Consider the following 17,148-nt stretch of genomic DNA (forward strand, 5'->3'; position numbering starts at 1 on the left):
TATACATTCTCGGAATCCCGCAAGGAAACCCCCGTGTTCGCTATGAATTTCCAGACATCCTCAAGAATCCGTTGAAATGATTGCTCGTCATTTCCCCGAATGTAATTTCCTCGAATGACGTTTTCCCGAATGAACTATTTCCCCGAAAACTATTCTCCCGAAATTCCCCGAAAAAATAGTAATGTACCCGAGCAAAGTTGGGTAACAAAATGATAACAAGTTATGTTATCCGATAACAAGCATTTGAAAACATAGTTTGTTATCATTTTGGTTGAATAAGCAGGCAACATAACAAACGTGATAACAAAAGTTTATACTAAAGATATCATATAAATAGCTCATTGTGTTATCGTTCGAAACACATTGATAACAAGTTTTGTTATCCAGCCAATTTCCCTCATCGATAACTCATTATGTTATCAATTAGTTATAAAGATCGAATTATGATAACAAACATTTGACGTCATTCACCCGTCGGTGGCATCCTCGATCTGACAGCTCAAAATTCGTTGATAACAAGAGTCTTCGTATTGATAACAAAAAATAACAAAATGAAATCATGATGAGCATCTTGTTATCACTATGTTATCCGGTTGTTATTCAACTTTGCTCGGGTAGTATGTCAATACTATAATACCTATTCATGATGCCGCTGCCAAAAAGTATTTAACGTACTAGCTGATGTAAGATTAGATAAAAATTGATTAATTTATTATAAAACCATGTGTTAAAAGTAACAGATGTTCAAAGTAATGTGACACGTGCATTTCACTCAAGCAACTTAGATCTTTTTTGTGAGAGCCTGATGAAAACAAGTGATTTCACGATACCGTTTTGTCTCAAATTCCGAACAGATTCATATTTCGAACACTCGGTTTTTGTAGCGATTTGACATATTTCGCTGAAATATGTCACCAAATCATAAGGAAATGATGGTCAATTATAATTCAATATTAACGTATTTCAATCTATTTTATACCTCGGGAGAAGTTATGATTCTCTAGCTTGAGGTCAGTAAGAATAGCTCAGAAAAAATTATTTGCGAAATTAATCATTTGAATACGATTTATTCGTGCTGTTCGGAATATGAATCAAGCTGTTCGGAATATGAGACAGAATAAACACAATGTTCGGCATTTGAATCAAAATATTGTTCCATACTTTTCCGTAAACACAATACTAAACAAGTTTAAATAAACATTTTTATTGGCACACCCAACAGCTAACCGTTAGACTTTGCAAAAAAATCAAAACTTTCACTAATAACAGCTTATGCATGTCTATCAGATGCGTTTGGCCTTAAGTGTTCGGAGTATGAGTCAAAACAGTACGCAGTTTCATGGGAAGCGGTAGTATGGAGTATGGATATTATGGACATTTGGCCGAATGAACAATCGGCTTAGTTTTGCTTTCTTAGAATAATAGACTGTTCTTTATATTTAAACTGTGCAAATAATTAGTGGCACTTAGTAGATAATATTGCAGTTTGAATTTTCCCTTCTTTTAATAATATGCTGTTCTTTCACATTGCTTCGCATTATTACGCAAAGATGCCTTATTTGGCCAAAAGTCCTCATGCCCACTAATGTGCACTAATCATAATTTCATTATAGGTAGCTACAGTGAGTCCATTAATTCGTAGAATCTACTATATCTTGCACTATATCATTAAACCTAGAGTCTTCCTTCTAGATACTTTTAAAAGACAACATGCTTCTTCATTGATTTTCTGGCAATCAATATCAGTTTTGCCGATAAAAATCTTTTTTTTTAATGTCTTGGATAGAAACAATTTTGCCGAACGTCAATTTTCCCGAAACGTTCCTAAATGGGTCATCTAGTTGAAAACGTCAAATACAGTGAGCATGCTAGTAATGGACACTGAAAATGGTCATAATCACTAATTAAATAGAAAAACAAATCCTATTTGAAAAAAATCTTAATTAAGAGTACCGTAAAACGGGGTAACTTTGATAGTTTTTTCGAAGAAAACTTCAATATTTATGCATGCTGTTTCAAACAATTACAATTTATGTTTTTAAAACAAGTACTGGAATCCTAGCTATCGATTGCACTTGATAGATTGCCAAAAGGTTTATTCTGAATGGATATATTATTATTCATATACCGTCGATGGGGGTGACAATGGGTCTAGGGGGTGAGATTGGGTCAAAACGGAAAAATATGTTTTGTGAAATATTTCAGCTAATAACGCTGATATTACTAAAATTAATAATTCATATGTTAGGGAACATATTATTACACATAATTCATAACAACATACATTTTTAGAAATAGTAGTTTTTGTGTACTACATCAATAAACTTGCATGTTGAAACTAGATAAAATTTACAACATAAAATTTCTCCTGTACAAAGTATCACGCATGTACTCTAGCCTCTATCGTTGTATTAGTAGAATGTTGAAAGTCTTTTCATTACACATCACAGGTATTTTCCGGAATCTGTTTGATTTTCCCACAAAAAAATCATTTTTTTCGGTACGATGTCTAAAACATTGAAAATGGGGGTGAGATTGGGTCAAGCAAGAACGATAGTAAATGAAATTCCAAGTCCACTTTTTTGACATTTTACGGTGCCGGGTGTTCTCTTTTTTCATTAAGATGTGTTTATTCTTTCTAAATACAGCATCTCTGAAACATCAAACAAGTCTACTTGAGTATTCCGTGCATTGAATAACAATACAACGCATTTTGACAACTTCTCAAACCAGCAACTGTGTTTCGTGCGCAGCAACATCGCAAATTTTTATATAAAGGGTGTTTTTTCTAAATTTGATTATTTATCAGTGTTTTCATATTATAGAAACATCTCACGGAAGTACAAATGAGTTGGATCGCTGAAATACTGGGATTATGACGTCAACTTCTGCCTGAAATTTATTGATCGTGCAATGTCGCACCAAAATTTAACTATTTGCGAAGGTTTAAAATAATCACCCCAGTAAACACACGATCGTTTATAATAGGATATAATGGTACAAATGTGGGGGCGATATACGCACATCTTACATGCAGTCTTTTGGCGCATGGACGTATATCGCCTTCACTTTTGTACTCATATATGCTATCGTATACGAGTTTGTATTTACTGGGACTGTTTCAGTACACTTTTGGGGAGACTGAATGGGCTTTATAGCAATGGGGATGAGACTTTGAAGACAATTTGAGGGAAAAACCAAGAAAATTTATGTAAACTTGACGATAAATGTTGGGTTTCCATATTTTTTCTAATAGCTCTTCAATTTTCAGTATAATCTTTCTTTTAAGTGGGTTTATCATACTTGTGAAACACCTTACATATCTTTTCGTCTTGTTTGCATCGTTTTTTGTCAATATTTTTCAGTTGTGAATGGTTTTGAAATCATATTCTCAAAAACAAGTTATTTCAATTACAGTGACCCAATGTCACCCCCTCTATGGGGTGAGATTGGGTCATTTTTCATTCACTTGTGGTGCCGCTGTGAATAAATATTTGTCTTCAATTTTTTGAACAGTTGTTAATGTACCATCAAAGTACAAATACACCAAATTTGAAGTTTATTGGAGTTAAATTGCGATAGTTATTCAAAAAATAAATCGCACATATCCCTTTTTGACCCATTGTCACCCCCAACGACGGTAATCGAAAGTCGGTTTTCTGTTTTGGGGTAACTTTGATAATGGAGTATAAATCGAACAAAATTGAATGAATTACGGAACATATATAGGGCGTTGCATACCTCTAGGCGTTTAAGCTATATGGAAATGTCTGACTTAGATTACAAATATGGTCCCAGTTTGTAAAAATGGTTTTCGCTAAGAGATTTGAGTCCAAATTCATGTTCTACTATAACTAGGCACTTATCCATGTGACTCATTATAACTTTATTAAATAGTGATCGTAGAACAGATTGTTTGTAAGCGTTGTAAATATGCTAAAGTCTTGTGATTTTTTAAAATTTGCATATCAGTGCGCATCGTACCTTCGTGCTGTGCGTACACGAATTCTCTCTGCTCTTGGAAGTTTTCTTAAAAACTACCTAAAGCAATAAAACAGTACTTTTCAGTGCTACACAAACAGTACTTTTCAGTGCTAAAATTAAAAACGGTACTGTTCAGTGCTACTTAAACAGTACTTTTCAGTGCTATTTTTTCTACTATTGATCCCTTTACGATCCTTGTTAGGACCCGTGCCTTCGATTTTTCGTTGGACCCGTTGGCGAAAGCTAGCGGTGGTAATCCTTCTTGGACACCGTCTAGGGAAAAAACCTCTCGAAGGTCACGTCTTTCTCGTTTATTAACTAAACATGGTATCAACAACTAACAAAAGGAAGGTGAATCTCTGAATTCACTACTTCCGTGTGACGTGGGAACATTTCCAGAAACCTGGAGGAAATTACCAGAACCCCACTCAGTGCCGTCGGTGCCAAAAGTGGGGTCATGGTACAAAAAATTGTCGCATGGATGCTAATTGCATGATTTGCGGAGGTTCTTCTCACGCTAAGGACGACTGTCCTGTGAAAGAAGATACCAGAAAATTTCAATGCGCCAATTGCAAGGGCCCTCACAAAGCTAACTTTTGGGAATGCATTTCACGCAAAAGAGTCGTTGAGGCTCGTGCCAAGCAGATGAAGGATAATATCCGTTACGATAACGGTCGTTTCCGGAATTTGCCTGGTAGAGTATCGAACAATGCTCATTTTTCAGTTAACGATCGCTTGATCATGAATCATACCCATCAGGAAGATCATAATCATGCTCATTCACAAACAAATTTTAATCCGTCGGGTAGCCGTTCGAATCTTTCAATTTCGAATGTATCTACCCACGGTAAATCCTTTGCCGATATCGTAGCAGGTAATTTGAACTCTTCCCCTGTTCGTTCCATGAGTACCCATTCTACTTGTTTCAAATCAAATGGAAAAAACCCTACCGCCACAGGTAACTCCTACCCCGCTTCTTCGTCTACCGAAAATTCCAATGGGAAATCATCAGATGATATGTCTGCCTCTGATTTTAATTTTCTAACTGAACAATTGAATCTAATGATTGATGCAATGTTCAAAGCCACCACTATGACTGAAGCAGTCCAAGTAGGTGTAAAATTTACAAATCAAATTGTTATTGGATTACGTTTTTCTAATGGATCCAAATAATAATTTAAATATTTTAAATTGGAATGCTCGTTCTCTGAATGGTAAAGAGGACGAGCTGTTTAATTTTCTTACAGCTAATAAAGTGCATATAGCAGTTATTACCGAAACTTATTTAAAACCTGGATCCAAATTTAAAAAAGATCCTAACTTTTTTGTTTATCGTAATGATCGACTTGATGGGGCATGTGGGGGAGTTGCAATCATCATTCATAGGCGTATAAAACATCAACTGTTTTCGTCATTTGAAACTAAAGTTTTTGAAACTTTAGGTGTTTCTGTTGAAACACAGTTTGGTAAATATACTTTCATAGCTGCCTATTTGCCTTTTCAATGCTCTGGACAGCAAGTTAATTGGCTTCAAACTGACTTGCGAAAATTGACTCGCAATAAGTCAAAATTTTTTGTCATTGGTGACTTTAATGCCAAACATCGGTCATGGAATAATTCTCAAAGTAATTCCAACGGCAGAATTTTATTTGATGAGTGCTCTTCAGGATATTTCTCAATTCAATACCCTGATAGCCCTACATGTTTTTCCTCTTCTAGAAATCCATCTACGATTGACTTGGTCTTAACCGACTCTAGTCATCTTTGTAGCCAATTAGTTACTCATGCTGATTTTGATTCTGATAATGTCCCTGTTACATTTCAAATATCGCATGAAGCGATTCTCAATCCTATCAGCTCCACTTTCAATTATTTACGAGCCGACTGGAATATATATGAAACGTATGTTGACTCTAATCTTGATGTTAACATTTCTTTAGAAACTAAAATTGATATTGACAATGCTCTTGAAACTTTAACAAATTCCATTGTTGAAGCCAGGAACATTGCAATTCCAAAATGTGAAGTAAAATTTGAATCCGTGATTATAGACGATGATCTTAAACTCTTGATCCGTCTTAAAAACGTGAGGAGAAGGCAATTTCAACGCACTCGTGATCCTGCTATGAAAATTATATGGCAGGATTTGCAGAAAGAAATCAGGAAACGTTTTGCAGATTTAAGAAACAAAAATTTTGAAAATAAAATTTCTCAATTGGACCCCGGCTCTAAGCCCTTTTGGAAATTATCTAAAATCTTGAAAAAACCTCAGAAGCCTATACCGGCATTGAAAGAGGAAAACAAATTATTACTAACTAATTGCGAAAAAGCTCAAAAACTTGCTATGCAGTTTGAAAATGCTCACAATTTTAATTTAGGACTTACTAGTCCAATTGAAAATGAAGTTACTCAGGAGTTCGAAAATATTCTCAATCAAGAGAACGTTTTCGAAAATGCCTGGGAGACTGATTTGGAAGAAGTGAGAACTATTATTAAAAAAATCAAAAATATGAAAGCTCCTGGCGATGATGGAATTTTCTACATCCTCATCAAGAAACTTCCAGAAAGTAGCTTATCATTTTTAGTTGATATATTTAACACATGTTTTCAATTAGCATATTTTCCTGACAAATGGAAAAATGCTAAGGTTGTTCCAATTTTAAAACCAGACAAAAATCCTGCAGAAGCTTCTAGCTATCGTCCAATCAGTTTGCTTTCCTCCATCAGTAAACTTTTTGAAAAGGTTATTTTGAACAGAATGATGGCCCACATCAACGAAAATTCAATTTTTGCCAATGAACAGTTCGGATTCCGCCATGGACATTCGACCACTCATCAACTTTTACGTGTAACAAATTTGATCCGTTCCAACAAATCTGAAGGCTACTCTACTGGTCTTGCTCTTCTAGACATAGAAAAAGCATTCGACAGTGTTTGGCATGAAGGTTTGATTGTAAAATTGAAAAATTTTAATTTTCCAACATACATTGTTAGAATAATTCAAAGTTATCTGTCAAATCGTACACTTCAGGTTAATTATCAGAACTCCAGATCTGAAAGACTTCCTGTAAGAGCTGGTGTTCCCCAAGGCAGCATCTTGGGACCAATATTATACAATATTTTCACATCTGACTTACCTGAGTTACCTCAGGGATGTCAAAAATCTTTGTTTGCGGATGACACAGGCCTCTCCGCCAAAGGACGAAGCCTGCGTGTCATCTGTAGTCGATTGCAAAAAAGTTTGGATATTTTTTCTTCATACTTGCAAAAATGGAAGATTTCTCCTAATGCTTCCAAAACTCAACTAATAATATTCCCACATAAACCAAAAGCTCTTTATTTGAAACCTTCAAGTAGACATGTTGTCACGATGAGAGGGGTTCCAATAAATTGGTCAGATGAAGTTAAGTATCTAGGACTCATGCTAGATAAGAATTTAACTTTCAAAAATCACATTGAGGGCATTCAAGCCAAATGTAACAAATATGTAAAATGTCTCTATCCCCTTATTAATAGAAAATCAAAACTTTGTCTTAAGAACAAGCTTTTGATATTCAAACAAAATTTCAGGCCAGCCATGTTGTATGCTGTACCAATATGGACTAGCTGTTGTAATACCAGGAAGAAAGCTCTGCAGAGAATTCAAAATAAAATTTTGAAAATGATTCTGAGGCTTCCTCCCTGGTATAGTACCAATGAGTTACATAGGATATCCAATGTTGAAACATTGGAACAAATGTCAAATAAAATAACCAATAATTTCAGGCAAAAATCGTTACAATCTTCTATTGCCACGATTAATGCGTTATATGATTAGGTTAAGTTAGGTTAAGTATATTAAAAACTTTTTTTTTTCTCTTATAAGCAGGTGAAATCAACTCACCTGTAAAAAATCTGAACTGCTACGGCAAATGAAATGTAATATGTTGTTAACAAAATGTTAATAAAATCTTAGATTCGTTTTACCAAATTAGGATGATAGTGTTGTCTAATAACACAGAACACCTAGATATAAGAAATAATGAATGTAATGTTTGGAATAATACTAATAAAAAAAAAAAAAAAAAAAAAAAAAAAAAAAAAAAAAAAAAAAAAAAAAAAAAAAAAAAAAAAAAAAAAAAAAAATTGCATATGAATCCTCAAATGCACTTGATTCCACCAAAAATAGCTTTGACATGAAGTTTCATACTAATACTCTTTACTTTTGCATTCGTTTTTCATAACTGAGTAACAGAAACTTCGTTATTTCGTTTAATATGTCTCGCACTGTCAAAATTACCCGCATTATCAAAGTTACATCGTTTTACGTTAGTTTGAAAGCATTGAAAATGTTGAATCAAAATATAAGAAACTGTAGTATTCGTTCTTACAATTAGATTTTAAGATTTTGCCGTTTTTCCCGAAGGTTACTAACTCAATCAAGAATATACTCCGTCGACAAGACCTACATGTTGTTCACAAAAGCGACAAGACTTTGCGCGATTTATTGTGCAACCTCAAGGACAAAGTTCCACCGGATGAGCAATCGGGGGTTTATCGAATCCCTTGTAGAGATTGCCCGGCAGTTTACATCGGCCAAACCCGCCGGAAAGTGAGAGTTCGCCTTAAAGAACATAGAAATGCAGTTGTTTCCAATAAAATAAACGAATCCAGTGTGGCAGCTCATGCGGTAGATTCCAATCACGAAATAGATTGAGAAAATGCAAAGCTTATCAAAAGTGTAAGAAAAGCTTCTCATCTTAACGCCTGGGAATCAATGTTCATCAGCAACAACCACGGACCGCTGATGAATGAAGACGATCCCACGGTGTGCCAGAAACCGTTATTAACGCAAAAATGTCCAGGAATTTGGCACCTACCATTCGAAAGACATAGTATTCAAGCATATTCTCCGTGAATTTGAAAATATTTTAACGAGGGAATCGAAAGTTATCGTTATTTCAAGGTTTTGAGCTATTTTGGAAGGGTTTTTACATGCTTCACAATTTTCTCCATCAGTGCATCATTATTAATTTGTAAACTAGCCATGTAACCATCAGCTATGCATTAAGCATTTAAAACATATGATATCTAAGCATCTTCTCTGAAAATTTGAGATATTTTCTCCGATAAAATCAGAAGTTACAGTGATTTATATATTTACCATTATTTCTATGAAGTTTAAATAAGAGCTTATTTATATGGCTTTGTTATATAAATGTACATAATTTACAAATAAAAATATCTATGTCAGTCTTCATTCGGCATTCAAAAGATATAGTTGACTACATATACTAGTTGACAAGCATCTTCCCAGTTGGTTTGAGAAAACTTTATCAAAAGACAACATAACTAGAGTACTTTGAAGTTTTGAAAAGATAAATTTTGAATATTTTTATTTAGCACGTTCAATGTGTTTACCATTACTAAATCCAACAACTTCTTGTCAATGTGTTAATTAACGTAATTAAGGAGCGTGATTGAACACCCGCTCTTGCTTCTTTCTTATCACAAGAGCAACTATACTTGCACTAGGAACCAACGGATGCTGCTTAGGATTTGTTGCAACACCCTCAAAGTGTAAGTAATGGAATTCTCATTCCCTATTTTAAGCAATATCGGCTCCGGCTGCGTCCAAATACAGGTCAATTTGGGTTATTGAATAAATGTATTACGTGTTGCTATCTCTGAGGAAGCCGTTGGGGTTCTCTGCACTTCCACGAGAAATCATTGAGAGTTTGGAAAATGGAAAGGGATTATATTACAGAATTCGTTTTGGTAAACAAAACGCTTAATTACAAGAGTCCTAGGGATCATCGCATCATATTCATTGGTTACACCTCCCTCCAAACAGCAAAATAATAAATAAAATAAAATAAGAAGTATTTCATTTTTATATACATAACTTGACTGAAGACTCAATATGACGACACCTTTGATGACGAACCTTTTAAAGATTTTGCATGATGCGAATCATGCAACATCAATCTTAAACGTAATCTATCAGTAACTAAAGGAAAAGTCGATATTTATAGTATCTAACAATTCAAGTATCTTGTGGTATTAAGTAAAACTAAACCAAATATGAGACTTGTTGCATTTAAATATTTGAAAAACATGAAACAACGTTTATTTCGACATTAACCGACTACGTACTATTGTTTAAATAAATATATAAATATATATCCCCTTTGTGGTCCAAATAAATTCTGAACAATCATATTTAGCCCATTTAGAACAGTTGCATAAAACGATCTCACTAGTTGATAATACATCCTCGACTGAGGAACAAGGAACCACTTTCAAAATATCCAGACTCACCAATATGCTTATTTGGGCCATAACGAATCACTGCCCAGCAAAACGCCAAAAATTAAACAAAATGAAATATGCGTACATTTGCTTATGCTGTAACGAAGAACTGCCTTTCTTGAATGAAAGATGTAAGTTCAATACAAATCTGTTAAGTTAATTTGTGTCGAATTGATAAAATGCGTGTTGAACACGATTGAAAAACAAATCTTAAAGACAGGTCCAAAACTTCAAAGTACTCCAGTTATGTTGTCTTTCGATAAAATGTTATCAAACTAGCTGCGAAGATGCTTGATTACTATATCTTTTGAATACCGAGTGTCAGTCCTATAACCAATTTTATTTGCCAATTACGTACTTTAATATAGCAAAGCCATATAAATAAGCTTATATATAAACTTTATATAAATAATGGTAAATATACAAATCACTGCAACTTCTGATTTTCTCGGAGAAATTATCTCAAATTTTCAGAGAACATGTTTAGATATCATATGTTTTGAATGCTTCATGCAAAGCTGATGGTTACTTGTCTAGTTTACAAATTAATAATGATGCACTGATGGGGAAAATTGTAAAGTATGTAAAAACCCCTTCCAAAATAGCTCAAAACCTTCAAATAACGATAACTTTCGATTCATCCGTTAAAATATTTTCAAATTTACGGAGAAGATGCTTGAATACTATATCTATAGGTGCCAAATTCTTGGACATTTTTTTTGCGTTAATAACGGTATCTGGCACACCGTGGATCCCCCATCGTATCGTGTCTGTTTGATCTGGTGAACACGACACTTCACTAGCAGTTCTTCTCTTCGGACGTGTACGAACATCGTACGCATCGCAATCAGTCGGACATTGTCCCGTAGATGGGCTACATCGCGCCCGAAACCGGTCGACAGAAAGGTAATTTTTAAGCTTTTTTGACGATAGTAAGAACTATAAGTGTAATGTCTTGTCTCACGCCGCGTTTTCGTGAATATAGATTTTAAGTAATAACATATTAGATTTGAGGTAATAACATAACCAGAAAAAAAATCTGATCACAGTTTTTTTTTATTGATATATTTATCTGTGAAGAACAGCTTTCTAATAGAAGAAGGGAAAGCTGATGGCATCAGATTTGTTCATCTCTTGAATATTACTTGAAATTAGACCTTTTCCATTTTATGCCCTTTTATTACAATTCTTGGCATAATAAAATTTGAATACAGAACTTAATTTGTTTAAAATATGTTCATAAGCAGACCTGCTATCATTGATGTCCAAAAATAAAAAAAAATGTCTTTGGAAAAAGCTTTCGGGGAAACAATACATTCAGGGAAACGTTCATTCGGGGTAATGGTTTTCGGGAGAAAATTCATCGGGAAAAAAACATTCGGGGAAAAAGTTTTCGGGAAAATGTCGGACAATCGTTGAAATTAAAGATCAAAGAGGAAAGGTAGCTCTAAATAATTGATGCAGCAAGATCAATATACACACTAATCAACAGACAGAATGCGAAAACACTCTCGATCGTATTTATCGCACACTTCAATAATATTATTGAGAATAAAGTGTAGGTAGGACTGTGTTTGCATTTGTAATTGTGGTAATAAGTGGCGCATAAGAATTCTATAAAATAATACAACATGTAGTGAAATATGCATAGTTCTATGGATTACATGTTGACACTTCTGCAATTCTCTAGAATAACACAATTTATGTTATGAAATTCCTTCAAGGATGAGATACACAACTTTATGCTTTATTTGTTTCTTTTACTGTGGTGTATTTTTAATACGCAATGTATGTTATTCCAAGGAAATAAGTACAGTGAGATGAAAATGTAGGAAAACATTTATGATTAAACCTCTTAATGAGTCATACCTTTTTATTGCTCTTGTGTCAGTGCTTGTGCTTTGTTCAATCGAGCTGTTCCAAATCTGTTTCATAGGTGTACTTACTGGCAGACTCCAATGGGCTGGTCACACACTATTAATGCCTGAGAAAAAGGGTTGTTCTCTAGCTGTAATACTGGTGGAGATTATGGAGATTAATGTTTTCATGATACGTTACGAACGCATGACCAATGACTATCACGATGTAAATAAGCGCGTACAAGAGCCCTTAGTAGTTGAGCGGATTTATGGTAATATCGATGAATGGAGCTCTGGTGTGTAGCTAACCTGTTTTTCAAATGATCCAAACAACAGACACGATAATATTTACAAAAATATACAAATTTTAATGGTATTCAAAAATGTTGGCAAAAACGGATCAATTTTGTTGCCAAAATCTTGGGAACATGCTAAAAACGAAATCCCACTGTATATCGCAAAGAAGAAAACACGTGAAAGTTTTTCGAAGGTATAAAGAAATCGTTCTTTAGATTAATTTGAGTTTTCTTTGCAAATAAATCCTTGAGCTTGTTAGTGGAATACTTTTGCGCTAATATCTCTATAGAAATGATTGGATCTTAAAACCAGTTGCAATCATTTTTGTTTGCTTCCTATACATTTAAGCTTGCAAATCTACGACATTTTTTTCTAATGTAAAACAGTGGTATGATCGTCGAAAATTTAGCCCGCGTTGGAGCAAAACACATCAGGTCACTTTAGCTTAGATAATAATTTTAGACGTTAGATGTCTCCAGACTAGTTATTCGTAATTGAGTTTTGCATCTTCTAAGAAAAAAGTTGAATGGGGTGGCCCTTATTTAGGTATGAAATTTGACTCAAACTGTTTTGTTTGATGGAATTTGTGGCTGCGCTCCTTTGCAATTTTTTATAAAATGTTATTGTGAACAACTTTGTCGAAGACACTTTCGATCTAACTCTTCATTTGAGCTAAGTAAATTGATTCTGAAAGTTTTAACATACGGGGAACCCAAAAAATCAGTGTTTTTGGTCTAACTTTTTTGTTTTACGGGATTGTGGTCTTCAAAAGAGTTGTGAGTTATTTTTGCCGAACATTGCAAGTTTGTAATTCTTGTGATTTTGAAGTTACATGAAAACTTAAGAGAAAAACTATGAAATCTTGAGATGTCCATAACTCATGGAGTTGTAACAATATTTTTTTAGCGGCGCTCGAAAGGCTATACATAAGGCAACTTTTGCTGCAGAAAAAATGACGATTTTTGAAAATTTAGAGAATTCAATTCAAAAATAAACTTAGAAAACTCGAAAATTGCCCGCAATCACAAGATTTTTAATTTATAGGCGTGCTGCCCCTAGTAAAGTTGTAGGTTTTAACTAGATCTACAACTTTTTCATATGCAACTTAATGGAGAAATGTGTGACAACAAATTATTCAGATTAACGTTTTTTAGGTAACTCTCAGTTACTAATTCATGTTTTAAAATTTATTTGAGATACAAAAAACATTTTGTTTTTAAAAATCGTCAAGTTTCGCTCAACATGATTTGAAAATGAAATGCTTAGTAGTAGAAGCAAAGTGAGATGTGGAATTAGTTATTCAAATGTATTGAGCATTTTGCACCTTATTAGACTACTGTGCAGAAAATTTTTGCACAGTGAACATTTGCACACCTCACATATACACTCACATGACCGTTTGATAACGTGCTTGGATACTAACTTTTCTATCTTTGTTTTGATTTTTCGCGAACGGTTAGCATTACATAATTGACCACCAATTAACTAAATTCACTCGGTCCAGGAATGCAATCTGAACATTGCCAGAAACACCAACGGAAGCATGCTTCAGTGCCCAGTACATAAATTATACATAACGATGAAGGTTTTAGTTCGGTCCTCAACGTAAAGTGCCTGGGTGAACCAATAGAGAGCGACAAAGGTTCATAACGCTCAAATTGGCCATTTTTTGGCACCCACCCACCTCCACGTTTTGTAATATTAGTAATAACTGTAATATTTGGGAACAGTTGCCCACCCCCTTCAGCGTTGAGAAATTTGTGAATAAGCCCAAAGATCTTCCGTTAGGAAGAATACTGAATCGTTAATCAATTACGCCCTGCATCTGCGGGAAACGGATCGGATTCCGAAGAAGACTTTGATGATGATCATTCTGGATCCAGCAAACAATAGCTTCACAAAGGAAAAACTTCCCGATGAGCTAAACGGCTGCTGGCTATTGGCTGCCATTCGACAGGAAAATAAGTATTTTAGTGGGATGAAGCTAGCAATACGGTGGATAATTTTCACTCCAATGCTGGTCGCTTTCAAATAAACACAGCAGAAAAAAGTTTTGATGCAATTCGTTTGACTAATAGAAATATTAGTAGTAGAACGCTAATGGCGCTGTTCTCACAAAACTTTTTTTTTTTTTTTTTTCTATCTTTATTAACGAGATTTTTAACCCTGGGCTAGTTCATCTCGGGACCAACGGCTTTACTTCCCTTCCGAAGGAAGTCGTCACTGAAATTTTCAGTGACTATCTCGGGGATGGGATTCGATCCCAGGTCCTCGGCGTGAGAGGCGTGTGTTCTGACCACTACACCAGGTCCGTCCCCCTTCTCACAAAACTGAATTAGTTTATTATTACCTTTGACTGAATCTTTTCATTGTTTGTTCGATGCCATGTTGTAGTGGATGATTTTAAAATTTATTTGACACTTTGAGGACCGGTAATCAAGCTGTCAGCGCGTGGCAAACTAGATGTTGGTAACACGAACAGTAGCGACATTAGCATTCTTAGGTTAATGCTTCTACTGTTTGACTACTTTGAATTGAATATTTTGAAACGTCGTAAACTGAGAGAGAGGAGACAGCTCACTGACAGCTGACTTGTTTTCTCGGCTTCTTTGATTTCTTCTTCACATGTTTGGGTTGTGCACAATGGTTCGGAGAGCACAAACTGGGTCAAAACCATTTTCACATTCCATTTGTTATCAAAAAGATCATTAAATAAAAAAATATTCAATAGCAATTTGAGTCCAAACGACAATATTTAAATAATCAACGATTTTATATGCGAGAGCACAGGAAAACAACCAGAATTTTCAATCATATCCAGTTTTAGTTTGGCCAAATTTTGACGGTTTTTCACGCTCTGCCCTTCGAATGTGCGGTTTTCCAGTGACAGTTGATGACAGGTTCCCGTGACTTTTGGGAGCTCGCAATCTAAGCCAGCTGTCTCCTCTCTCTCAGGTCGTAAACAGCTTTCAAAGCATACGCCTGCTGATGTTAGTGGGTGTGCAAATTGTATCTCACTCTTGAACAATATCATTAGAATCTAAAAAATCGTACAACGGTCAATATTAGAGTATATTTTTTCCATTGCAATAAGTGTCTTCGACAACGACTCATAACGTTATTTTCAATTTCTCTCATACCAGAATTTTTGCCACCTTTCTGGCCTTTTCGCCTCCCAAATTCGATTTTACTAATTTTCGCCCCTCTTGGCTTGAAAATCTGTTCATTACCGTTAGATTCGATTAAAAAATCACAATTGGAAAGAATAACACTGCGGAACACGATTTTGTCTCAAGCACCAAAATACTGCAAAATACACATTAACTTAATTAAGGGTTGCTGAATCCATTGCCATTTACAGAAATATCATAGCACGTCTAGTTTTTGAGATATTGGCAGTTGAAAATGTCAATTTTGACTATTTCAGCCAACTTGCATGCAAGTTTTCCAGCTTGTATGGCAATTTATTTTCTTAATTTGCATCAGAACTCGAACTTCATGTGTATAACAATACTTATCATCGATGTTTATGATACTTCCGATGCTCAAAAGTTATTTTTTGTTGGTTTAGAAAAGTTTTGTATTTTGCCATATAAGAGAAACGAAGAATTTCGTATGGAGACTGCAAGCATGTTGAAAAAATCGATTTAACCTCAATTTAATCGTGCCATTTCAATCAAATTATATCTGAAATGAAAGTTAAAGTCCTATTATGCATGCTTGGTAGATTAGATCATAATATTTTTTGATAAATCATTGTTTAAATTTTATGTAAACATCAATGAAACCAGTGTTTTATACAACTTTGGCGACCTGTAGCTAAAAATTGTGACGTGCTGGAACATTTCTGAGAACGGCATCAGATTCAGCAACCCCAAATCTACTAGAGACACATAATTTGATTCTTGAGACACGCAAAAGTGTCAGTTTAGTTACCGTCGTTGGGGGTGACAATGGGTCAAAAAGGGATATGTGCGATTTATTTTTTGAATAACTATCGCAATTTAACTCCAATAAACTTCAAATTTGGTGTGTATGTACTTTGATGGTACATTAACAACTGTTCAAAAAATAAAGACAAATATTTATTCACAGCGGCACCACAAGTGAATGAAAAATGACCCAATCTCACCCCATAGAGGGGGTGACATTGGGTCACTGTAATTAAAATAACTTGTTTTTGAGAATATGATTTCAAAACCATTCACAACTGAAAAATATTCATAAAAAACGATGCAAACAAGACAAACAGATATCTAAGATGTTTCACAAGTATGATAAACCCACTTAAAAGAAAGATTATACAGAAAATTGAAGAGCTATGAGAAAAAATACGTAAACCCAACATTTATCGTCAAGTTTACATAAATTTTCTTGGTTTTTCCCTCAAATTGTCTTCAAAGTCTCATCCCCATTGCTATAAAACCTATTAAGTTTCCCCAAAGGTGTACTGAAACAGTGATTATTTTAAACATTCGCAAATAGTTAAATTTCGGTGCGACATTCCACGATCAATAAATTTCAGGCAGAAGTTGACGTCATAATCCCAGTATTTCAGCGATCCAATTCATTTGTACTTCCGTGAGATGTTTCTATTATATAAGAACACTGATAAATAATCAAATTTAGAAAAAAAACCCTTTTGATAAAAATTTACGATGTTGCTGCGCACGAAACACAGTTGCTGGTTTGAGAAGTTGTCAAAATGCGTTATATT

The sequence above is a fragment of the Aedes aegypti genome, chromosome 2 (genome assembly GCF_002204515.2).
Source record: "Aedes aegypti strain LVP_AGWG chromosome 2, AaegL5.0 Primary Assembly, whole genome shotgun sequence".
Classification (NCBI taxonomy): Eukaryota; Metazoa; Arthropoda; class Insecta; order Diptera; family Culicidae; genus Aedes; species Aedes aegypti.